This window comes from Sinocyclocheilus rhinocerous, unplaced genomic scaffold (assembly GCF_001515625.1).
Source record: "Sinocyclocheilus rhinocerous isolate Xijiao unplaced genomic scaffold, SAMN03320098_v1.1 scaffold1292, whole genome shotgun sequence".
NCBI classification, from domain to species: domain Eukaryota; kingdom Metazoa; phylum Chordata; class Actinopteri; order Cypriniformes; family Cyprinidae; genus Sinocyclocheilus; species Sinocyclocheilus rhinocerous.
This window is the reverse complement of record NW_015656599.1, coordinates 664877-674277: the sequence shown is the minus strand read 5'-3', so window position 1 is coordinate 674277 and position 9401 is coordinate 664877.

The window sequence follows — 9401 nt, the reverse complement described above, 5'->3', positions numbered from 1 at the left end:
TCTACTTAATGGGGAAAAGTATTAAAGCAACTATTATATAGCTACTGTATTGTGAAAACAGCTGAACTATTGTCTCACTACTGGGATGTGCATATGCATAAGTTAGTGGTGGTTCTACTTTTAGCTAGGTGCTTCCTAAAAGTGCTGTAAACCTGTTTTGTGTTTATGTTGTGAGTGTGTGTTCGAGTGACAGAGATGCAGTCCACTGCAGGGACAGGAAAGCATTCCATTTCCTCTTCCTATTCTCGATTAAGTGGACAGGAATTGCTCTTTTTCTTTTTGACAGATGGTCTTGTGGGTTACAAAGCTGACACAACAGACTTTGAAGAAAGACAATGTGGATGATGTCACTTTCTTCCCTTGAATTTGTCTTTTGTCAGTGGATGTATGTAGGTCACCCCATATGATCTAATGGAGCCGTCATTTTGATGGCTCTATTCATGGAGGAAGGGGAAACCAGTGACCCTGTGATGTCACAAGATGGAACTCTGTGATGATGGCAGTGCACCGGATGGATCTGGTCCATGGCCTGTGTCATACAAACCTTGCAGAATTGACAAGAACAACTTAGCTGCAAAAAAGAATGACTAATCCCCAGTGGAATAGTCTAGGAGAGTTCGAGTTGTAGTATTCGGATGTTTTCTGAAGTAGTGCTTGTGTAACATTTCAGCAAAGAGTGACATTTCACAACAAGCTGACAAGCAAGATCACATCTGCCTCTGAATCTGAGGGGTATGTGGTGAGCCAGTAAGGCCCCGTCCACACGGAGACGCATTTAGCTGTATGCGCATAAATTTTGTATCGTATAGGCATTTCGTCCACACGGATCTGGCGTTTTGGGAGAGTGAAACCGATATTTTTTTAAACCGGGTCCCAGAGTGGATAAATCTGAAAACGCCGCCCTTGCGTTTTCGTGTGGACAGCGAATCCGTATATTTTCTGAAACGATGACATCATCAGCCCACGTCTCGCCCCTAGTCAGACACCACTACGTCACGTAACAGCAACAAAAACATGAACAAACACTGAACGATTGTCTTTTTATTAAGTAACATTAACACAGATTAATAAATATATTGTTCCATGTTCGCTTGTATACCGTGCGCAAGGTTTATGCGCATAGTCCAAGTCTTCTTCTCCATTTTTAGTGTATCTCTATGGCAGAATTACAGCTCCACATACTGGTCTGGCATGTATACTACATCGTTTTGTGTTGGTTTTGTGGTTTCGTGTGGACGCAGATATTTCTTGAGACGAGGAGAAAAAAAAGATTGGATAGGGAAAGCTCTGTATTACGGATGGAAAAAGAGGAAGATTTTTGATTGTGAAGGTTCCATGAAAATTTGTGTGGACATTTTCAGGACAACTTTGACCAGTATATTGTATCTTGTCCAGTTTTTTAATATGCCCAATTTTTAAGAGTATTAAAAATGGTAAAAACACTTTGAGACCCTAACAGTCTGTTCTATTCCGTTGCATTCCATCCAGCTGTTCTGGAACTTCTCTTGCACTTCAGCTAGGAATGGGCTGTCCAATTCTGGTCCTGGAGGCCAATGTCCTGCAGAGTTCAGCTCCAGCTTGTTCCAACATTCCGGCCTGGAAGTTTCTAGTAATCCTGAAGACTTGATTACCTTGGTTCAGGTGTGTTTAATCAGGGTTGGAGCTATACTCTGCTGTACAGTTGCCTTCCATTATCATTATCATCCCTGAGTTTAATTCTACCACCTCCACTTTTGGGAACAGTGCTAAAAGTTGGACATTCCAATTGTAAAGTTGGAGCAGATTGATCTGCATTGAGAAACACCATTTGGCATCATTCCCAAGACCAGGGGTGTCCAAACTTGGTCCTGGAGGGCCGGTGTCCTGAAGATTTTAGCTTCAACCCCAATTAAACACACCTGAACCAGCTAATCAAGCTCTTACTAGGCATACTAGAAACTTAAAGGCAGGTGTGTTGAGGCAAGTTGGAGCTAAACTCTGCAGGACACCGGCCCTCCAGGACCGAGTTTGGACAGCCCTGCCCAAGACGGTGGCAACTAAGATGACATTCTATTGGTTATTTTCCTAGTTATACGGAATGCAGTACGACTAGAATGGTTTGGAATGCTTTGAGGTCAGAAGTAGGCAAACTTGAGTGTTTCCATCTCCCACATCACCTGAAAATAAGCATTTACTTAATTGAAAATGTGTGTTTTAATGCGCTTTTACACCTGGCTCGTTTGAAATGTTCGCTTCAGAGCCTGGCACATTTTCTCCCTTAGTTTGGTTTGTTTAGGCCAGGGCTATCCAAACTCGGTCCTGGAGGGCCAGTGTCCTGCAGAGTTTAGCTCCAACTTGCCTCAACACACCTGACTGGAAGTTTCTATGCCTAGTAAGAGCTTGATTAGCTGGTTCAGGTGTGTTTAATTAGGGTTGGAGCTAAACTCTTCAGGACACCGGCCCTCCAGGACCGAGTTTGGACAGCCCTGGTTTAGGCCATGTGTCCTCAAATCTGGACCTTGGGATCCACTTTCCTGCAGAGTTTAGCTCCAACCCTAATCAAACACACCTGAACAAGCTAATCAAGGTCTAAGGGTTACTAGAAAGCTACAGGCAGGTGAGTTTTTATCAAGGTTGAAGCCAAACTCTGCAGGACCGACGTTGGCCACCCCTGCCCTAGGTCTTCAGTCCTGCTTCTGGGGACCCACTGTCCTGCAAATTTTACTTTATTTGATTATCTGGTTCATATCTTTATCTCAATTCCAGTCCTCGCGCCCCCCCGCTCTGCATATTTTGCATGTCTCTCTTAGTTAACACACCTGATTCAGATAACCAGCTCGTTAGAAGTAAGCTCCATGAATGAACTGTGTTCCAATTGACATGATCCCTACACAGTGTCTATTGCTTCCTACTCCCTGAGCAGGGGAAATCCATTGAAGTTTACTTCACTTCGGAACATTCATTCACATATTTGCGCTACGCCACCACCTGCAGCGTCTTCATACACAGACGAAACTTACTAGATTGTGACATAAATGCATCTGTAAATAAATACAATTTAAATTCACATCTCGTACACTTTAATGACCTTTAAATGAAACATATACACTCGCTTCAAACTGGAATCATGGCAGAATATCCTGTTATGTCCACTTCGCAAGGCACTTACGTTCGAATAGAACAAACGTCTGAAGCGATAACAGGACTGGAATTGAGAACTGCTGGTTTAGACATATATGAACACAGCAATCATGCTTGGATTCGCACCAAAATAATTGGTCCAAGATCACCTGAATGAGGAAGTTTCGGCCCAACTAAAAACAAACTCTGGAGCAGTTTAGTTGTGGTAAGAATGCAATCCGACCCAATGGAACAATGAACCAAGATGTATCATAATTCATGATGGGAAATGCGTTACGTAAAATCAGAGTGGAAATGAATGATATGGCTTATAGGCTATATGTTGTATACGCGTACAGTATGTGTGTATAATGACAGCTACAGATAAAGCCACAAAGAGCTTGCAGACGTGACTTGTCAATTCATCCTGTACGGATGATGCTATAAGAGGAATCCTGGAACATAAACAGGTGCACTCTGACCAGTGAGAGGACAGTTTTACTCACATTTGACTTGCACACATTTTGGTACTCTTTGAAATGGTGCCTTGTGAAAGTGAACCAAACCGAGAAGAAAATGCAAGATTGTAACAATTAAAAATTTTCGGCAAAAAATGCAAACGGCCTACAGTTCTGAAAACGCTCTTACGTAAGTTCCTTTAAATGTCAATTAGGTGAACTAGGAATCCAGTGCATTTAAACAAGTCTTCCTTAAAGGGGTCATATGATGCGATTTCAATTTTTCCTTTCTCTTTGGAGTGTTACAAGCTCTTCGACGCGTTTCAGAAAGGCGGGGCATAGAGGAGAAACAATAATGTACAGTATGTGGAAAATAATGTTTTTTTAACCTTAAACCACATAAACACATTTCATTACACCAAATACACAAAATAATGTTCTTTTTAGCAACATCATATGACCCCTTTAAGACGGCTAGTTGTAAAGGCTAACTAGTAAATTTAGATTTTTTTTCCCACCTAGTAGATGTTTGATTGTATCAGAGGCAACTCAATGTCTTTGCTCCCATTGGCATATGCCACATTGCTGTTCATTTGTATGAACTTGAACCTTTCTCAATTTTGTTGCAACGGTAGCTGTTAATCACCAACTCCAGCTTGAAATCAATGACTTTTGGTCGCTTTGTTTATTGAACGACCCTAGTGTTATTGGATTAAAGAGAGCTTGTCTTTATTGTAAGGTCTTCAAGGAAGAAAGGTTGTGTGGTAAGGGATGTTTGGGATCCACATGAGTGGTTCAACATGACATTTGGCATATTTTGTCCTCATTTGCATAGTTAAAACAAATGATTGACAGTAAGGAAGAAATGAGCCTGACAGTGCATGAAAAGGTCACAGTTGTTTCCCCCTCCCCTCCATCTGTGTGTCTGGGTGTGTGCAGTCCTCACGCCTCACAGGACATCTATGTGTATCAGATCAGTTGCACTTTCAGTGCTAGATGAACCGAAACCCTCCCAATGCCACAGTCATGTCCGTAAGATACAAATCATGTTACATGTGGGTGTGACTGCAGATCTTTGATGAGATTAGCAATTTGGTGATTCATACCAGCATATAAACATACATTAACTGACTTTTTTTTTTTGTTTACTCACCCTCATGTTGCTCAACATGCTTGCTGGGATTTTTATTTCTGTGGAACACAAAAGTAGACATTTTTGAACATTAGTTATAGATGTTGCCATACAACAGAGGTTCATAGTGACCAGGACCAAAAGAAAGCAACAGAAAAGTAGTATAAAAGTTGTTCATATGCTTTGTGCAAGTCTTCTGAATTCATAAAACAGTTTTGTGTAAGGAACAACTGAAATAATCAGACTGAAACTATTCTTTAAAAAGTGTCTCCTCTCATATTGCACAGAAAAAATAACAACATACGGGTTTGGAACAACATTAGGATGAGTAAATAATGACAGATTTTTCATTTTTTGATGAACAGATCTAACACAATTTCTGCTTTTTTACTGGTCGCACCCATTTTTTTTCTCTGAAATTGGTCGGTATTTCATTAGAACTTCATAAATGTGTATGATAAATCAGTTACTTAGGCTGTATTAAATGTTTGGAAACACCCTTTGATGCAGTGACATAAACCACATGCTGTTTGTTTAAAAATCTCATCCTTTCATTGGTGCAAAAGGTCACCAGCCCATCTGCTCCAGCTGTGAGATTGCAAAGACCTCGTATCTCCGCTGAGTGTTTGTATGTGTTTCTGCTTTGGCTACGGTCACTACACACATCCTCGTCACCATTGAGCTGCTCGTTCCCAGGGGATTCTGAGTCACTACATCAGATAACCGTCAGACGAGTTTTCCTCTTTGGTGTACCAGCAGAGTTTCATTGTGTCAGCGATGGACCATTAAACCCGGTTTACCAAGTACTGCCAGCAAACAATGCACCTTAGCTAATGTAAATCAATCAATATTTATTTATTTTTTTATGTATAGTTTTCCTGTAAATCCTGTTCACTTTGTGGGAAAAACGGAATATTTCAGGTATTACTGGAAGCATTTAGGTGCTTATATTTTTGTAGTTCTGCAAGTATGAAGATCATTAACTGTTATAATGTTACTATACCAACATACCTGAACTACTAAAATCTGCTTTGTGCCTTAAAATATACTTATCAGCATAATAAAACAGGTAGTAAAAACGAAGAACACACTGTAAAAAACATATTTTGGCAGCTGTGGTTGCCAGAAATTCACTGGAAAAAAATCCTGTGACAATGTTTATGGTATTACAGGAGGCCTGTATATTTTACAACTTATTATATTAAATAATAAAATGTTGCTATACCTATTTACTTGAAGTACCAAAATCTGCTTTTTACTTTAAAATGTACTGGTAATGAGCAAAACAAATACTAGTGATACAATTGAAAACCACATGACGAATCCGAGTTCATCGTAAGTGGCAGGTCTACAAAACATGGCCAATACTCGTATATAGATGTTGGCCAGGATCAAAGAACAAAACACCATCAGGGTAACAAATTACATAACATTTCATAAAATGTGGTGTTGAACCATTTACAATTTTTCACTGTATATGGTAAGGTGACTTAGTAAACCAAAACAATAATAATAACAAAAATAAAGAAACAAATAAAAATAAACTTTTTTTTTTTTTTTTTACAGAAAACATCACCGAAACATCAGCAGGGCAACACACACTAAAACTGGTATAAACATTAACTAAACAACATAAAACAAAACACATGATGAACTATATTGATACTTTTACTTCCAAAACCTATATAATTTTACTGTAAAATATTGTACATCTTAAGTATTGTCCTGTTAAATGCTGTCAAATAGTTTTTTTTACTGTACTGTATATGGTACTGTAATTTACAGTCAACCAAATACAAAGTATTTACTAGAATTGTATTTGTTTTTCATTAAAATTAAGTAATTTTTTACAATGTTATACAGGCCGATATACTTTTGGAATGATGGCTCCAGTTTGTTATTTGTTACTTATGATTCATAATGAAGCATGATGTATATCATGAAATATGATTCATATCATGATTCGCAATGAACTGGATGAAATACCTTTTATTTGCAATGTATTTAATTCATAGGATTATCAAACTATACACAATATTGTTTTTTTTATATACAAAATATGCTACATTTGATGTAAAATATAAAACATTTCAGGGTTGAATTTTCAGCCTGTTATTGTGACATAAAAGTATTCATACTTTGATATAAGATTTTTGTTATACCACCCCTCATAGAGTCTAGCATGTACACTATTGAAACTACTGGTAGTACATATCCAGGAACTAGGTGGTTTTGTTTTTTTATAATAAAGTAATTAAGACAATAATTAGCACCATATCCCTATTATATCATGCCGTGAAAGTTATGTGGGTAAATGAAATTCAGTTTGTTTAGGGGCTGAGAGGTTTGTATTAGCTACTATGTAACAACAGAGAGATTCGTCTCCATTCAAAAGTGCACAAATGAAATACCCTTACAAACACTGGCATGAATGTATCCATATTCTTATGGCTTGCCAGTCACTGCAGTGGTCCTGAGGGGGTGTCATCATTTAAAGGTATTCCCGAGCACCATCTGTTCTGGCATAGAGCGATACTTACATATTGAGATGGTTTACTGAACACTCATCTGCCCGTTAGCCTGTCAAATATACTTTGTCAGCCGCTCAAAGTGGACTTCCTCTCAGCTCTTTGATCACTCCATTGGGTTCAGACCATGTCTGACAACCGCAGACTGGCAGTATCACATGTACACCTCATGCATTTCCCAGACTAATATAGTAATATCGTTCAGAATTCATGACTAACCCTAATCAGCCAGTCAGTTTGGAACTGGTGATTTCAGCCATTTTTGTAAGCAAGCGGTCAGAGCATGGACAGTGGGTGTGCCATCTGAGGTTGAGACTATAGAGTAATGATGGTGTGGGCTACCCAATTACTCCACAAAATCTCAGCACAGTTCTCAAGCCCCATAACGCTCAGGTTGATGAAAAGAGCCCAACATAGCAACGAGAGTCTGTGAATTTCAGAGCCATCTGACAGAATCACTCTAACAATCTAGTGTTGCATAAGCGTCCCGTTTCCCACAAATAGCATGTTTTTTTTTTAAATAACTGAGAGTTCGCTGCAGTAAAACCTAAAAATTAATGGGTTCCTCGGCCAAAAAAAAAGTCTAGAAGTGTGAAAACAGATGCTAATTGTTTTGGTTGCAACTGAAATGTAGCTAGCATGCTTGCATAAGTGGCAGAGCAGGAATCACCTCGCCTCAGGGGCCACAAGCTGTCTGTAGGACAACACGGGCCAGACACAATTATGTAAGTGCTGATGTTATCTAAGTGACCCTGAACCCCATCAGCACGGTGAGTGGAGCGTGACCAAATTATATGCATGTAGCCATAACAGGATTAAACTAATTTTTGACTTTAGTGAACATTGAATTTTAGATTCAGTTGGTTTCTAACTGTGTAACTAAACTCTTAAAAATAAAGGTTCTTTACTGGCATCAATGGTTCCATGAAGAACCATTAACATTCATGGAATCTTTCAACTGCACATAAGGTTCTTTAGAGTGGAAAAAGGTTCTTTACATTTTAAAATGGTTTAAAATTTTAAAAAAGGTTCTTATGGGAACCAAAAATTGTTCTTCAGTGGCATTGTTGTGAAAATTCCCCTTAGGAATCTTTATTTTTGAGAGTGAATCCATCCATTACACACAAGGTTCTTTATAGTGGAAAAAGGTTCTTCAGATTATTAAGATGTTCTTCATAAACAGGTGGTTCTTTTGAGAACCGTTCACTTAGAAGTTCTTTGCAAACCCAAAATCTTCTATGGTTCCCATTTGGATCCTTTATTTATATGGAGTGAATCATAATTGGACATACCAAGTGAAACTCGTACAGACTCGCTGCATTTACTACCCACTGTGTGGTTGACCTAGCAGTGTTTAGACAGATGTGTTGGTACAGACGATAAAGATGGTCACATGCTGCGGAACTCCCCGAGGGCTCTAGACAGGGTCAATTTGGTGGGTTTTTCCCCTCAGCTGAGCTCTATGATGGAGCTCTGTAGAGCTCTTACTGTCCTCTCGGTATGAAAGAGGGTATATAGTCATTTTCTAAAACATTCTGAACAGAGCAACGTGTCATTTATTCAGTGGTGCGATCCTGAAAGTCAGTCTGTGTGAACAAAATAAAGTTGTCACTCCTACTTTCTCCAACAATGATGTAACCGACATTTTGGTGTTGTACGACTGTAGGCAAACAGTCACGATGCATTATCACGAAAGTGATATTCAGTATCTGCATGTGTTTTTAAGTCTTGACCAGTACTTGAAAGCCGACGGGTTTGTACTGACACACCGAAAGCGCGCTCGCATAATAACGCGCCTCTCAGTCAGTGTGCGAATGCCGAGTTCTCTTTCGCTTAAGTTTTCTTCAATTCTGTTGCTACACACTTACACGAAAAGTTATGTCAAAATGCCCATCTTGGAGACTATTCATGTAAATGCAGTTGGTTTTGTCTTAATTGAACTTGAACAGTTGGGAGAAATACGGATGTGTTAAAATATTTGATCTATGCGTCAGATCTTAAAGGGATACTCCACCCCAAAATGAAAATTTTGTCATTAATCACTTTACCCCCATGTCGTTCCAAACCCATAAAAGCTTCGTTCATCTTCAGAACACAATTTAAGGTATTTTGGATGAAAACCGGGAGGCTTGTGACTGTCCGATTGACTGCCAAGTAAATTACACTGTCAAGGTCCAGAAAAGT